Below are 17462 nucleotides of genomic sequence, written 5' to 3' on the forward strand. Positions count from 1 at the left end.
TTACACCGTGCTCCTCACAACCATCAAAACCTTCCACTTTTTGCTTGGCAGGAACCAGCAGGACTCGCGTATGACAGGCTTGCACCCAATCTGATTTTTTTCCTAGCTGTGCTTTTGGACTTTGTATTGTGATATCGATGTTGAGTGCTTCACATCAGCTGAGAAGTCTGACTCCAAATTTTTTTCTACTGTGCTATTGTACAGCTGTAAAATAGGCCCTGTCAGGAAACACAGTTGCATACTGCTGCTAAAAGTGCTCACTGTTAAATTCATTATACTGCTTCAAATGAATAAAAAGGGAAGTTTCTGTTCTGAGGCTCATTATACATCCACAGTCAGAAGTCCATTTCTCCTACTGAAGATCAGTAGAAACCACTTCTTGCACCCCGTGTTTTTTATTATTAGATGCTGTTACAGGTTTACAGCGAAGTTGGAAAGTTGGCAGTTGCATGTTACTCTGAGTCTGTGATTTGGTTTTCAGACAAGTAAACCTCCTTGCACAGACATCCTCTAGAAGAATTAATTGCCAGGCTGCTGGGGAGAGTGGCAAAGCCTGTAATCGGTGGGGGTTTGTGCTGTGTCAGCAGATGTGAATTCTTTGAGGTTCGGGCTCCTTCCCTCCTGACATGATGACAGTGAATTGGTTTCCGTAGCTATCCTTCATGGACGTGGCTGTAGAAAAGTGAGCCCCTGGGTATAAACTCCAATTTTGCCCACCCGACCCCTGGGGTACCCGTTAAAGTCGTCTCGGCTGTGACTTGGGAAAACACTAGGTGTCATCAGCGAGGTTTCTTTTTCCAGCAGGGACATCTGCACTTGCGAACCCACAGCAATGCTGTTGCTAAAGGGCTTGCCCAAGATCGTGATGCGTTATTATAGGAAAGCCAGGAAGAGTTTCTGAAATCCCTGTCCCAGACAAGTCTAGCCAAGAGTCCAGGTTATCCAGTAAAAAACATGTCAGGATTAGGTCTGATTTTTAGTGTATAGAAAGCTATTTTTTAAAGCCTACTTTTATGAAGAATGAAAACATTATTAAAATACCAAGTGAAATAGAATTTTCCATTTATTTGTTTTCTAGTTATCAGTTAGATCTTACCGAGGATTTTATTTTTCTTCTCTCTCTGTTGCTTTTTCTCATCTTTGCCCAAATCTCTCCCTGTTGCAGCACTGTGTCCCTAAAATAAAACGGGAATTACCTTGTTCAGAGAGGCTCTCTTCTGTCGTTGAGGTGAACAGCCGTGCACCTGCACAGCCCAGCCTCCTGGTCTGAGAGGAGCTTTGTGTTGCCAAAGAGAGCAGCGAACTCACTAAACCCCCTGATTAAAAAAAAAAAAAACAAAAACAGCAACAACAAAAAACAAAACAGAACCCAAACCTATAAAAATTACAAAGAGAACAGGGACAAATGAAAAGAGCTCAAGCTGTCCCAGCAACTTTCAAAGAGGTTAAGACTCCTCAGGTAAAAAAAATATCTCCTTTTGCCTCTGCTCTGACTGCATTCTCCCCTGCTGAGTCCTCCAAATCCCAGAGAAGAAAAGGGGGGGCTTTTTTTGACGGCAAGGAGGTGGCCATTTTTTTCATTCTAGATAACGATCCTTTCTCTTTTCTCTCCCTCCCAGTTATCTCCAGTGCTAAGATTAGAAAGAAAGAGGTGGCAGTCAGAAAGAAACAAGCTCCTAAAGGAGAAAAGGAATTTTATCTGTTTTCCACTTCTTTTCCTAGACATGTATGTGTATTATTAATACTAAATACAAGAGTTTGTTCAGTACATTCTAAGTAGTTAGGATTTTTATTTTCTTTTGTGGAAATCCACTCTCTGAGCAGCTAGGAATGAGGGAGTTTCATTTGTTTGTGTTTAGGGATTAAACTCTCCACAGACGCTCCAGATCCTCAATTAAGTTCTTGCAGGTGTCAGGTGTAGTGTCACTAGAGACTTCCAAATCCTGGCACCCACACAGTCTAGCCATAATTTAGGTTCAAAAACCTCTATAACATCACATGTCACAAGAGAGCGTGTGCTCTGGGCTAGAAGAAAACCTTTTTGCCTCCCTTACCGGCTTGGGCAATATCTTAGACCTCCTCTGTAAAAGTGCACCTCAGGTGGTGACATCTATAAAACTAAGATGTATATTTAGGCAAAAATCTAGTCTAGCATCTACAAAACTAAAGCATACTCTCTTCACAGAGTCTGAAAAGTAAATGTATGAACTAGTCCAGTTCCCCTTAGCTGACTGGCACAAATCCTGGATTAGACAGTAAGAAGAATAGACTTAACTCATGAAAAAGCAAGAAGCCATTCAGGAAATTACAGCACATGAGGAATTAGCTGTAAGAAGAGGAGATGGCAGCATATGTGGGATAGAATGCTGCTGTAAATAGAAATTGGCAAAATAAAGCTTAGAGAGTTGCAAATGATAAAATAGCTTTCTATGATGGTTAAGCAGAGAAGCTGGTTTTGAGTTAACCCTGTTAGGAATAGGTCTGCCATGTAGAACAGAGCTAGCTGACATGATCCTGTGTCACACTCTACAGTTAGCATCGAGTTTCTGTAACCTCTTCCTAATTAAAGTGTTTATAAACAGCAATTTTTCCTCCCCATCTGATGAAGAAACTGATTTTTCTCCACTTCAGATTTTTCTGCACTTCACAAAGCCTGAGAGAAAGTCCACAACAGAGTGAATTTTGGGAGAAGGTCAGTGCTTCTGGAGAAAGAGGGATTGCAAGAAATCATGCTTTGCTGTTTACATTTTGTCCTTCGTTGTAGAGCAGACCATTTTTTTCAGTTCTTTGCCAATATCTCCATCTCTGATCCAGCTCTCAAAATAGTCCTTAACTAACGAGGTGCCTTACAAATCACTCTTAAAACAAGAGATGCACGACAGCTATTGTGGGCCTATGAGATGCATTAGCTCAACCTTTTCTCAGCCATTTTTTTCTCCTTTAAATGTAGCTGGAATAAACTTTTTTTATTTCTATTGCTCTGAATTCTCTATCTACAGCCATGACAGTGTTGCCTCTTATTTAGGTGCCCTGGCTAGAGAGCAACGGGCAGTGGAGTGAATCTGACAAATTCACCTACAAACCCTGTGATGTCTTCTTCTCCACCCCTACAGTCAGCACGCAGGTAAGAGACTTTGTTTCTACGATTGGCATCTGCTTCCCCATCTTCAGTCTGTTTCCCTTTCCCTCCCTCAGTTGTTCCTATTCTTATGAAACTGTTTCCTCTAGAATTTAAAAACAAAGAAGAAAAAAGCTAAAAGCCCTATGGCACGATCCTCCTCCTTTCTCGCCATTTTTCTAGTAAGCAATGCCTGCTTCTAAAGAAAGAAGTGTTTGTGTTCAGCCTTTTGCTGTTGTTCCTCTGCCTCTGCTGAGATAGGCTGGGTTGTTCCTTCAGGTGTAGCTTTACTCATTTGCAGAGGGAACAAAACAGTTAGCTACCTTCAAAGGTGCTCAAGATCCATTTCATTTTTTAGGAGCACCTATAGGAAAAGGGAGGATTTTGTTCAATCCCTTTTTCACCAGACCCTGGGGCTGGTGGTGAGACCTTGGGAAGAGACAATTGTCCTTTGGAATAGGGCTTATAAATTAATGTCAGCAGACTAACCCCACCCAGTCCTCTTCATATCTTGGATACTTTTTTTCCTGGCTTGTACTGTAAGCCTTAGGAAGTGTATGGACATATATGTACACAGCCTAAACATGCCTTTGAGTGGAACTGAAAAATGAGGGCCTGCAAAGAGATAAACGCTCAGAGCCTAGAAGACATTTTTTTAAAGCACCAAGATTCTACAACTATTTCTCTATTCAATCCCTTTTGTTAGGTGGGTAGGCTATTATCAGAAAAAAAGGTACACAAAGTCTTCTGCATCCATTACATAAAGGCCACTCATAAATCTTGTTTGGTTCCTTGCTGGCCAATGCCATTATTGCCCTGGTGGTTGTTGACTAGAGGTCTCTGGCAATCTTAAGTGGGAGTAAAATGATGCCCTTCTGCTGTGGGATGGTTTGGCATTGGCTGTGGAGATGTGTCCAAATGAACGTGCAAGCAGCAAATGAAGACTCACACCCACCCCCCCGGCCTACGCATGAACTTAGATCAAGAAGCAAAACTACCCCCAGTTTGTATATAAATAGAACTGTATATAAAATCTAACGCCATTAGCTTACACAAATTGTGTATGCCAATCATTCTACAAATTCTTTCCAAGCAAGCAAATCCTCCATAAATCTAAGAGATAATCAAATACAATGTCTTGCAGTCACTTTACACCTTTGGTGACCATCAAAGCATGCCAGTGCTTTGCCAAAATCCATGACTCTGTTTGCAAACTTTAGCTGCTCCAGAAAGTTTCGGCACCTGATGCAATGTCACTTTTATTAAAACTCCTGCTTGTTTTAGTTCCTCCTTTTAATTTAGCTAGGGTCAAGCCAGGTTTCTAGCCATTGGAGTAAAGCTGCATGTGAAGAACGACCGCTACTGGAATGGTACGTCCTGTATCTTGCCCTTAGCTAGAGAAATTGATACTTCCCAAAGATATGGGGAAGAGGGAAAAGCCATAAACTAATAATTTATTCCTGATATTTAAAATGTTTCAAGGATTAAAGATTATATTCAATATCACAAATTTTTAAGGCAAGGTGAAAATGCAAAATTATTCAAGGCCATTCCTCTCTGAAAACAGCTGTCCCCCAAAACTGATTAATGAGTATAAAGGTCAAGTGTGTTTTATTATTCCTAATAATAGATAAAATAGGTTTTATTTTTATCAATGCCTGCAGTCTGAATGATATCAAAGCACCCAACAAAGTATTTGTCAGACTTTTTGTCTTGGCCTTAAAAAATCCAATTCACTGATGAGAGTAACTGCATCTTTCCACTGGGAAGTTGCAAGGCTGTGTGAAAAGAGGAGCTCCCAGTTTTGCTCCTGAAGAGCAAACCTGCATCACAACTAGCAGTAGACACCAACCCTTTGTCAGTCTCAACACATGAAGGGAGATTTTAAGAGAGCGAAATGCTCCCTAAGGCCGAAGGGACCAAGTCATGGTTCACAAGCTACATCCAGCCATGAAGAGGTTGACCAGCAATCATCAAAGGCACAGGCTGAAATGAACAGCTGAAACTCTTTTCCAGGTTCAGTAGTTTTCCTTTCTGATTCAGAATGAGGAGGTAGCAGTAAGTTTGAAGGGCCAGGCTGCTCTTACTTGGAAAAAACTGAAGATATTTGAGAAACTACACTTAAGTCAACAATTTTGTCTGGGGGTGAGAAGAGGAGCTACTTGTATTAGATCAGGTGGAGAACTCACAGTGCATTTTCTTTGATTTCTGCTACAGCAAGCTAGCTTGTGTCTCCTATTATGCTCATACCACACAGTCTTCTGTAAAAAGAATAAATGCCATCCAGAAAAATCAGTGAGGTTACCTTGTCCCAGCTGCTCTGAAGTTTGTTCCAGGATTTGAGTCCTGCAAGGCTGCTAATGCCAGCCTTAATTTATTCCACTCTATGTCAGAGTTAAGAATACCCCCCTAGTTACTTATCATCAAAAGGGAGAAAGCAGATTTTTTGCATTAGTGCAACCAATGGGATACATAGCACTTTCTGTTTCAAAACTTACCCTGAGTAACTGCACGAAGCCCTCCTGCTGCCCCATATGTCCCTTCTCAACGTTATTTCAAAGACTCATACATTTCTTTGAAATTCGTCATTTGGGAGTTTCTTATCAACTTTCTTCTTTCTTTCTTTCTTTCTTTTTTTTTTTTTTTTTTTGTAGACATCCCCATTTCCTGCACTTTGTTTAATAGTTTCCCAAGCAGTCTTATATCTGATAGTTTCCTGAAGTGCAGGGAGATAAAATCTATTGCATTTCTGTAGTCTAGCAAAGGGATTCTTCTATCCAGGAGAGGTATGGAGTGAGTTCTACGGCACCTATTTTTAGCCAATATGCTTAATTTTGTCCTATCTTTCCTTCACGTCAGTATCTACCTCTATCATATGAAAAGCTACTTTACATTCCTGCATATTTTTTGGCTTGCAATAACTACGTGTGGCTGTTAAGCTCACCTTTTTCCCCACACGTTTTTCTCTTAAGTCAGACCTTACTAACACCATCTCAAGCAATCGATTGCAATCTCTGCCTGCTAAGATGTCCATAATTTTGGCAGTCACAGTTTGGTGTGCCCACCTTGCCCAAGGCTGCTTCAGCATGAGTAGCTGGCTCTGGTGATGAGCTGTCCCCTGCGATGGTGGGGACCCACCCCAGCCCCTGGACCAGTGGTGCACCTACACGGGGATAAGGCATTGCTGACGCAGCTGATCTAGGGAATCACTCATCAGGTCAGCCAGAACACAAAAGTTGTGCAGATGGATGCAGAGAGGTCAGTGAGGCAGGGTGGGGGAAGTTATGCAAAAGTCTGGCTAGACAGTCCCAAAAAAAGAAAAACCATAAGCCCACACCCTCTGTCTGGTGATCCTGATGACTGAACAACAGTGGAAACATGTTTGTTTGCCAAAAAGAAAGCTTCTCTCATCCTTACAAGGAGCTGTCTACATTTGTCTCTGGCTTTGTGGTCCTTTTAAGTGCTTGCATCTCCAGCAACAGGAATGAAAGGCTGGTCAGAATTAATCACTGGAATGAAATTTGAGTTTCCTGCCATCACTCATCCCTTACCTCTTCCTTTCTTGCTGAATAGATAAGGAGGTGGCTCATTCCAGAAGGGTTTGTTTGCTTTATGAGGCATTTCAAGCAGAGCGCCCAAGGCTGTAAGGTTACCCCTGCGGGATGGGGTGTATTGTTCTCGGCAGTCAAGTTCTGATTTGTGCAAGAAGGAAAAAAGTAATTTCTCATGCTGTTTTCCCTCTTGTAAATTGAGCTGGTTAGAGGCATTATTTTTGAAAAAGTTTTGGTGAGACATGGAAAATGTGCTCTGTTCTCTCTGCAATGATTTTTTTCTTCTAACAGCAGCTATTTTGAAATAAATCTGATTATCCTGTTCCTAGTACACGTATTGGCTTATGGCACTTTGAAGTGTTTTATGGTATTTATGTACTGCATGCACGATGTGTTATTTTCTTAAATCCATCATCAATTTTTTTTTTCTTCTGCCCTTCCTGTCAGCTAAACAGAGATAACTGAATGTGGATGTAAATTTTATGGGTGGAGAGGGAAGGAAAAGAGGAGGTGGAGGGGGAAGGAGCAGCAAATTGTTTTGCAAAACGCCTCTGGGCTGGAGCCATGCTTTTGTTTGAAAACATAGATGTATACCCGGTGACTGCTAGTGTTAAAAATAACATAGTGGTAATAATCTATGAGAAGGCCTAAGCTATAGGTCATGTAACTATTAATGAAAAGCTCTTATGGGTCCTAAATGCCCTTTGCAACACATTTGGTTCATGTCTCAATCCACATGGTTTGTGGGATGAGAGAAACCAGCCCACAAAGCCTAATCTGACGATTCTTGTGTGTGCCTCTGTCTCCCCACAAAATTGTCATTAATCCAGTGGTTAGTCCACTGAGAAACAGGAATTGAGGTTAGGTGAGCATTGCTGCCCTGCTAGAGCCGGCCTGGGAGCATGTGGGGCAGGGGGTGGGGGGGTGGGGGGGGTGGCGGGGGGTGGTGGTGGGTGGGATGGGAGAGCAACCTGCCTTGGGGAGGGGCAGCCTCCAGTCCCAGGGTCTGGGTTGTGTCCTATAGAAGGAAGCTTTTTGAGGAGATTTTTCCCTTCTAGGCTAGGAATCATGGAAACCCTGCCCACAAAGGAGAAGTGAAACTATTTTTATCGCCGCTTATGCTTGCACTTCCCTGGATTATTCAGATACTGCAATGATGAATGCAGTAACGCTTGCAAGTTACTCAGCTACTACGGTGTGGCAAGCTATATGAGGTAATACAGAAATATTTCATTCATTTCCAGGGACCAGCTCGCTGGCCCTTTTCCAGCAGTGCTGTAAACTTGTAAAACTGATGGATCAGTTTCCCAAGGGTCTTTATTACTGAGACTTCTGACTTCTCAGCAACTGGAACAGCCTTGTAAACTATTCAGACCATGCAAGATGCTTAAAATAAGCTTACAATTAGTGTTCCCTGGGGTTTTGTGCTAGGCTTCTTTTCCCAAAGACTCTTTTCTGTCATATTTATCACAGGACAATTGGATGTGACTTTCTTGTGGCTTATCTCAACAGAAAAAGGGCACTTTTGGATGAAATTAAGTGCTACCGCTCTCTTCCTCAAAGGAAAAATCACTGCAATGTGTGAATTATGTCTCAGGTAGGTCTGACAAATCCCAGCCTTTGGGATGATTTGGATCTGGTTCCAATGGGGCTTAGCATAAATATGTGTATCATGAGTCTCAAACATAGTTCTGCACGTGAATTAAACTCTACAAAACACTGTTAATTTTACTTTTGTCATTTAAAATCCAAACCAGTGCATGCCTCATAAGTCTCTCTCAGCTGTTCTGCTTTGCTGTCCCTATCCTGTGTTTTCAGGCAACTGGTTCCTGAGTGAAGCGGTCTTCTGTTTGCCGATGTGTGGCTTACAGACCAGGTACATCATCATTACATGTGATACAGGATTAATTTTATTTTTTTTTTATAAAAGGTTGTCTTTAGAGCAATTATGGTTTTGAAAGTTGAGACAATATTTAGACATATAATATGTATATAACATGTTGCTATACTGATTTTTTTATTTTTTTATTTTATTTTTTTACCCACAAAGGGGAAAAAAGAACATTGCCCGTGTATGCTTCTGGAAGATAAAAGCTATGCCCTTCCCCTTCAGTTTCAGGCAAATAAAAATAAAATGGGAGCAGAAGAACCACTTTGTTCCCCAGCCCTGCCCCCTGGGTGTATAAATAGCAGGCGTCCCTGCGGCCGGGTGGCTGCTGGAGTGCCTCTCATTCCAGAGATCTTTGGCCACCCCCTTATCAAAACAGAAAGGCTGACTTCACTCCCGCTCTCCCCTGATTGATTTCATGTTGGAAACAGGTAACATGACAGCTTCCATTGTCCTTGAATTAGCCACCTACTTCCAGAGGTCAGACAAACAGGCCGGAGGTCCAGAAACTCACTTCAGCTAATTGCTGCCAAAATTCTTTCTCCACAAAATAAGCAGGGGCTGGAGCAGTCCTGGGTGACAAATGTTCTCTGGAGAGATGGGCAGAAACCATCCCAGGCAGGCTAACAAGGGGTATCGAGCTACAGGGCTGGAGAAGAGGTGAAATGCGAGACAAAGCCCAGTGCCAATTTTAAACTTAGGACCTGGAGCCACAGAAAGTTTCTACTTGATTTTATCAGGCTTTGAATTTTCGGTCAAGTTGATGGTGGAGCTGAGCAGTAGCATTAGGACAGGGCTGTCTGATTCGATCCTGGTGCTCAGGAGGCTCGGTTTTACACCGGGCACTGGCATGGCCCTTTATTTGCTGAAAGTTTTCTACAGGCATCAACATTCCCTGCTGGCTTTCTGCTTTTGTATTTTTAGAAATAACACAAGTTTAGAGGCAATGGGTGGTGGCTAACTAAAACTTTTCACTCTTTGCCCTCCCATTTTCACTTCATACACACACACACCCCCTTCCACCAGCTTTCTAACTGTTGCTTTCATTAGTCTCTAATATATGTTTCTACCATGTAGCACAGGCACCGCAGCTACTGCTGTGCACCCCAGGTCACGCACTCCACATGTACACCATGCCAAAGGTGATTGATGCCACCCTCCCGTCACTGTCATATTTTCTTTAAAATGAAAACTCAGAGAATGAGAGGGTTCTATCACTGTGCTTTGCAGGGTTGTCCTCATCCGAAGAGAAGGAAAGTGCAGGCCTGTGCCCAGCTAATACTTTGCAGACACTTCATGATCCTCCAAAGTACTGTCAGCTCCTGTTTATCCTTAGATTGATTAATCTGGCTAAACATCCCACCTGTAGCTGCACAGATGCTGTGGAATGCAAAGGCGGCACGTAAAGCCAATTGCATTAGGTCCTGCTTCACTTGTGGTGTTTGTATATTGTCCAGCCTCTACAGGAACTGGCTGATATGTTTTTCTTGGGTGGCTATATAAATAAGCTCTCAGAGAATAACCCAGATATCCAAAGTTTTGATTTACCCATGTTAGGCCACCACCTTGTCATGTGAAACATGGATGAAAGATACTTGCCTCTCAATAACAGCTTTTTCTTTCCTTTCCTCTTTCCTTAATCTGTGTAAAAGAGTTTCTTACCCTTGCTTTAACAGCCTAAAACAAACTCTAAAATTCTATATTTCCCATCTTTCTTTTGTTCCCTGTCTTCTTTTGAAACAAATGAGGCTCTGAGCAACCTGATTTAGCTCAAGATGTCCTTGCTCTTTTGCGGGGACGTTGGGCTAAATGACCTTTCAAGATCTTTTCCAACCCAAACCATTCTGTGATTCTATGACACTAATAAGTTTTCTGCTTCTGCTGCCTTGCCAACATTGGCATGAAAGCATTTTGTGTCTATGACATTGTGAAATGTCTCTGTATTTTAATATTGGCTTGCTCTGTTTCCTTCTTCAGTCAGACATCTGAGTGACCTTTGACTCCTTCTAGCTCTGGTCTGAATATCTCTACAGATGGTGCTTGTGACACTTCTGCACTTTCCTCCCAGCGTGGCTTCTAGGGCTTTTCAAGGGCAGCTCACGTCAGACTGACCTCACAGCTTCCTTTGTCAATGCAATTATAAACAAAAGGAATGTGTCAGATCCCATTTGTCTAGGTTTTAGGACAGCATCTGATGTCCTGCTCCCATCCTCATGCTGGAGCCACGGTTTTTACGCAAGGTGAGCAGGAAGAGCACAGCAGGTAATACTACAACAAGAAGTACCAGGCAGAAAGGTAGTTAATGAAGTTTATATACTTAAATATATATAATTATATAAATATATGGTTATAAAATTCAAAGTCCTTGTAATTATTCCTGCTTAATGTTTTCATCAGTAAACTAGGCACAAAAACTACAAGTTTGCTGATGGCATTTGTGGATGACAGAAAGCTGGGAGGCACAATTAGGAGGCAGCAAGATCTGAAAAGTACTATGGGAAGAACAAAAATGCAATCAAGTTAAATTCAGCAATCAAGTTAAACGACAAAAGCTCACATACAGAGATTACTTGTCAGCAAGCTGAAAATGGAGGAAAAGTAGAAGAAAATAAATCAACTGAGCAACTCTCTGGTACGTCTGGAGCACTGATGTGATGTTCCTTGGAGAAGAAAGAAATGTCATTCTGGGACATGTGAAACGAGATGTTTCCAGTGGAAACACTACATCCATTACAGAAGATGACATTGGTAAAGTGTCCTCAGGACGCTGTGTTTTGATGTCTCATGTCCAAGAAAAATACAAATCTGAACAGGTGTAAAGAAAGGCTACTGAGATCACCAGGAATGCCGTGATCTTTCCTTACAAATGGAGGCAAGGCAAGCTCAACTTGTTCAGCCCAGGAAAATGAAGGTTGACAGGGGATATATTTCCATCTAAAAATACCCAGGAGTGAAGCAGCGGTGAAGGAGAATAACTATTTAAACTTGTCTGTGACTAAACTTAGTCTGGAAATAAGAAGCAGGTTGCTGGCCATTAAAACAAACAGAGGCAAGAACAGCCTTTGGATGGGAACAGCTGGGACCAGAAAAGCACAAGTGCTTTTAAGATGTAAATTCAATTGGGAAGAAAAGCTATAGCACCCTGGGGAGGGAAAGGCTGAGGCTTGGGTTCTGTGACACTTCATGTTTGTGTGACTCCTGGATCCACCCAGGGAGCGCATGGAGAGGTGACAGTTTCTGATTGCCAGCTAGGGATGTGGGATGCTCTTAGTTGCCTATGGTCCTTTTTGATCCTCCTGCTTGTCTTCATTTATGTATGGTGTTTCAGCCAAAAATACTGGCACAATGCAGGTTTCATTTTTCTGCCGTTGACACCCAGCTGTGTCTATGTGGCAGCCAACCTTGCAAAGCCAACAAGGAACAGGTGTTTTCATAAATAAATCATTGTAACATAATGCACAGGTAAATATGCCACTGTTGTGTGCAAATTTTGTCCAAATTTTTAAAGTGTATAAATATTCTCTGGTGGTTTGGGGTTTTTTTTTCTCCCCATTCTCCTCTGTCAGTAAAGATTAGAAGTATTTTATTTACTATGGGAATAACTGTTAGCTGCTTTATTATTTTTTGTGGGCAGCAGCTAAAATAAGATTTCCTTGATGTTTTCTCAGATCTTACTGCTCTCATGGTTGATTTATTTTGTTTTATTTTTTTTTCCCCAGAGAAATATAGCTCTAGGGGTGGTTACAAAGACCTGGAGCAGTTTCTCTGCAGCAGAGATTTTTGTATGGATTTACCTAAACAGTTACAAAATCCAGGTCAGTTAAGTCAGCACAACAGGAAAGGTATGTTCTTTTCTTTTTTCCCCTTAGTTTATTTCCCGACACTTGCACATGTCTTGCACTTGTTAGACCTGCTGATGCACCAGGATTTCACTGGTTGGACTATGTTCCTTTTTGTACCAGTTCAGTCACTTGAACTGGCTGAAGTGCTTTGACTTGCTGAAGGTGACATGGGGTTGTGGTGGCTGAGCCTCAAACAGCATCTACCGAGTGCCCATGCTTGAACTGCAGAAAGACCTGCCTTGTGAAAAGGCTGTGTGAATTGGCCGTGCTGGTGTGAATTAGTGGTGCCAGTAGGAATAACACCGGGCAGCTGCCTGCTCCCTTCCTGCGATGTCTGTCCAAGCCTGTGTGCCAGGCTGTTCCCAACCTGCCAGGCAAAGCACTCTTCGTGCCACAGCTTGCACCTGCTCCCTCCCTACTAAGACAAGATATTACATAAAAGATTATAGGTGAAGCTGCACCTCTTCTCCCATGACATGAATTAGCATAAATAACCACAAGGGTTGCTCTGGAAGTTTGGCTGTGTACCTGCCAATCCCTACTTAATTGGTGTTCCGGGTATATGTCAAACGTAACTCAAAGACATCACTCAGCAAGCCCCTCCTGCGCAGCTGATGGACTGTAATTAAACCACACCAAGCCACAGATTTCTGCATTAACTGCTCCCTGCCATTAAGGAAAAATAAATTTAAGCAGGCAGCTCACTTCAAGAAGCAAGAGCGTGGATGATTGAAGGCGTTACTCCTGTAACGTGCTTGGCTCTGTCAAGAATGGTAAATGTGAAGTCTGATTTTTATTTTATTTATTTTTTTTTAGTATTTTCTTCCCGTGCATCACTGTGGTTGAAGAAGCAGAGGGGGCTGTGTTAGCTTGGGCTAGGGTAATCCGGTAGTTAGGAGCTGCACAGGAATTTGGAAGAACTGGTTTCAATTCCTTGACAGTTAGTTCCTTGCATGTATAAATGTTTATTGCCTCTGGTCACCATCTGTAAAATGGGGCTAATGCTTCACAGCAGGGCTGAGGATGAAGCTGTCCAGGCTATGATGTACTGAGAAGCTTCAGATTGGATTCAGTCCCTAAAACGGGCCATATTTAACATGATAAGTATGTAACCTGGAGTTCCTCAAAAGGCATGTTGTGTTCCCTGGAATTCAAAGATTTAGTAGCTGTTTCATTGATTTGGACTCGCAGGGAGGAAATGTTTAACCTGTAGCACGGGCTGTGGCCTCCACATAGGTGGTCCTGCTTGTACCTGAGAAGTAGGGAACGAACCAGATTTGCCTAGCTTACAGCTTCTTGATGAACGACCAGGGTCTGGATGCATCTACTCAGTTGCTACAAAGGAGTCCAGTAATAGCATACATTTATTTCCTTTTTTTAATACCATTTACCAAGATTCTGGGGACCATAATAAATAAGGAGTATTTTAATGGTAAATATTACTTTTTCTTTAAAAAGAAAAGCACCAATAGAGAAAAATTAAAGAAGGCTTGATAAGTTAAAATAAAGAAGAAATCAGAATACAAAAAAAGACCATAAACCCATTTATGACATTAAGAGCTTTAATGGCTAACTAGCTAAAATGGGAAGCCCAACACTCTTTAACGTTTCAGTTGGAAGAAAGCCAGGGTCTTAAACAGTGGCCTGACCACCGACATGGTGGGTGAACTGCAGGCAGAGAGGGCAACAGCTACAGAAGCAGTAATGCAAGAAAACACACCCTGTGGAAAAAACAGGCTGATGAGAAGTGAAGATGGGCAGCACAGCTGGAGGAAGAACAGGGCTCTAAGCACCAAAAAAAAAAGAAAAAAAAAAAAAGAGGTGACAAGTAAGAGTAAACTTGACTATGGGGCTTTTTTGGTGACAAAGCTGACCCAAAGTGAATTGGGTGGGTGTATCTGCTCAGCTGGCTGGATCCTGACCCCTGGCGAGCCACTCTGCCCCACCGCTGACTCCTCCTGTGCAAGGAAGTCTTTCAGCTAACTGGAGTTATTGTGGTGGACAGGATGTATGACAGAGGATGTAATTCAGCACTGGGTATCTTTCCAAACCAGGGACAGAAAAAAACCCCAACAAAACAAACCAACAACAAACAAAAAAGCAACCCAAACCACAAAACAATAAACAGAAAAATGAAAGTGCTCCTGCAATACCTGTTCGAGGTAATCTGGGCTTCCAGCTTGCTGTGTCAAAAGCTGCCTGCAGCCCCTGCTTCTCAGAGACGCTTAGAACATACCTGATTTATTTCATTGTTTGGCCAGAGAGCTATTTTGGAAGTGGAAATAAACTTTTAGGCTATAGATTATAATCACATTAACCTTTTTACAGAGATGCTTACTTTAGGCTGAATTCCAGCTATATGCTGACTGTAAGCATTTGCATTAGCTTTTAGTCTGGTAGAAAAGCAAAAGTGAAAGTAACCACTAAAAGCACAGCTTGCAGCTCAGTGCCTTAGCACACAGAAAGCTGATGTTAGATTAACTGCTGCTTAATTGAGAATCATTTTACTGAGCATTGTTAATCTGTTCATAATTTATGGGCTGCTTTTTCCATTTAGGAGTGCCTTTTTCTACTTCAGGACCGCAGGTGATATTCTCTGTCAGAGTTTTGCAGTGCCCATTATCTGGCACCTAAGGCATTTCATTAGCATTTAAACAAGTTTTAAGTGCCTGAGTAATTTTGAGATAGGCTGTATCTGCATGGCTAGCTGACTACTGCATTTAATTAATTTCCAGACTTCTTCCTTCCTTGTTCTGAGGGAAAAATGCAAGCTCTGTCAAAAATGCAGTGGTGGTAGGAAAAACAGACAGGCCACAGTTCTGGCTGCTGCTGAGATTTCTTGCTCAGTTTACTATCTCTTATTTCACTATTCAGCTCTACTGAAAAGCTTTTTCTGGAAGAGGAGAATATCTGAAAAGTGACCAAGAATGGAGAGATCTCCAACTAGTGAGTTGCCTCTAACTCTGTGCTCTGTCTCTGGAGGCAAAGGAAAAATAGATTCATTTGTCATGAACGGATCACTCCACAGAAAAGCGAAGACAAGCCTGCCAGCCTTGATCTAGGAGTGGCACTGGTCTGAGTGCAAGGGGCAGGCATGGTGTGGAGCACGTGCAGACTGGCCAAGGGTGAAACCTGCTGCAATGCCTATCAGCAAAAGTCTCCCTGCAAGTTCTCCTTCAGTCCTGATGAATTAATGCAACGCAGTGTCGAGATGCTGCATGTGTAGGTAGCTTGGGCAAGCTCCTCCTTGAACAAGAAAAGCTGAAGGCTTTTGGAGAACTGAAATGGAAAAAGATGTTTTTCCTTAATGTGATTTAGTGCAAAATCAAGCAGGACCACTGGCTGTGTGCTCTGGTGAGCTGAGAGCAGATCGCTACCCAAGCAGTCAACACAGGAACGCGCCGACCTTGGAGATGTCACATGAGTCACGTTGGGGAGTGGGGTCCTGATGCTTTTTCTGCTCTATTAAATAAAACAGCATGGGAGTGACCTAAAGCCCTTGTGGCACAATGAAAAATCCCTGTGTTGGGGAATTTTTAGTTCCTTGGATTAAAATCATGTGAGAAAGTCTGTGTGTGTAATGGGGATTTTCAGTTTTGCTTGATTAGAGATACTTAATAGGAAAAGAGCAGCGTAAAGAAGACAGATTTCCAGAAGAGTGGTTTGGCTACATTAGTGCGGGGTTTAGATGCTTTTGTTTTTTTGTCAGGTGGTTTGAGATGCATTTGTCCTAGTCAGGACAACTGAGAAGGCGCACACAGCTCGGCAGGACAATGTTAAAACACCCCTGTTCAGGTTCACTTATCTAGGGCTGTGGGGATGGGACAGGCCCTGGTTTTATGCACGCCCAGGCACCTGGGGCTGGGGTCTCCTGCCACAGCATCCAGCCCAGGGGCTCCCTGTCAGGGTGGGCGGTGTAGGTGTGGGGACAGCAGGGCCAAGCACCGGCTCTGGGCTGTGCAGGTGACAACCAAAGCAAGGGACAGTACCTCCCTCTTAAATGGGACCATCCATGATAAGGACCTTGCATTGTGTCGGCTGGTGATGAGGAACAATTTAAAGCGATCTTCAGCACCACAATAAACCCATGCTTGAAGAGGGGATTGAAGTCCTTCGAACTGTAGTGCTAAGGTGCTGTTAACTAGATGCACATTTCTTTCACAGCCGTTTTTTACTTGTAAGGACATTTGACACAGGTGAGGTGTGGCAGGACCCTGTGCTGTGAGGGGCAGCGCGATGTCACCCAGGTGCGGCCGCCCCGCTTTGCCCCGTTGCTCCCTGCCGGGTGGCAGCTCCCGCAGCCCTGCCCGCCTGGGAGTGGGGACCGTGTGGGCTCTGGACCCACAGCCCCGGGGGAACCAGCACCCGCTCGCAGGTAACGCATCACCTAACGTCGTCTGGTTGAGCATCACCTCAGAACAAGTGTGATTTCTTGCACCCGCTCCTAGGGAGTGGCTGTGCCAGAAGCCTCCCTGCCCTCCTGGCTGGCGGACTCCTTCTATTTTCTGAGCCGAATTTATTCACAGCCATTTGTCCTCCTGCCAGCATCGCCTTTCAGCTTGAACCAACAGCTCTTCTGCCCCGCTGCTGTCCCCCACTTCGATGTACTCCGGGAAGCAAGAACAGCCCCGTCACCCCTCGCGTTACCACGCTGAGCAAACCGAACTCCCCCTTTCCGTCGGGTCCCCTGCCGCTGCAGCTGTCGCAGCCTACCTGGGGCTGTGCTAAGGGGATTGTACATTAAACACGGGGGGGGAGGGGGGGCGCTTTGGGGGGCTGCTCCCCCCTCCCCGTGCCCTCAGGCCGGGGGCTTGGCGCGGCACGGGGAGACCCAGCACCCCCTCCCCGCTCGCCACCGCGTTCCACAGGTGCGCCTTCAGTTCTATGTGCGTAAAGCAAAAGGGGGACCAAGTGTGCGCGTCCCTATTTAAAAAAAAAATATTAAAAAAAAATATTAAAAATCGGGACCGCCCGGGGACGGTGCTTTTGAGCCTTTCCAGCCCCTGCTCCTCTGCACACCGCCGCCCCGTCCCGGCGCTGCCGGGCAGGGCCGGGCCGTGCCG

At 43.6% G+C, this 17462-nt stretch overlaps 1 long non-coding RNA gene across 1 annotated transcript; it reads left to right on the top strand.

Moving 5' to 3' along the window:
* The first annotated feature begins 1714 nt into the window (after positions 1-1714).
* LOC130159516 (uncharacterized) lies at positions 1715-15969 on the top strand. Its single transcript, XR_008825788.1, has 4 exons — positions 1715-2692; positions 3026-3124; positions 7728-13172; positions 15274-15969. It is a non-coding gene; the product is annotated as an uncharacterized LOC130159516 (long non-coding RNA).
* The last annotated feature ends 1493 nt before the right edge of the window (positions 15970-17462 follow it).

Source organism: Falco biarmicus, chromosome 1 (genome assembly GCF_023638135.1).
Source record: "Falco biarmicus isolate bFalBia1 chromosome 1, bFalBia1.pri, whole genome shotgun sequence".
Lineage (NCBI taxonomy): Eukaryota > Metazoa > Chordata > Aves > Falconiformes > Falconidae > Falco > Falco biarmicus.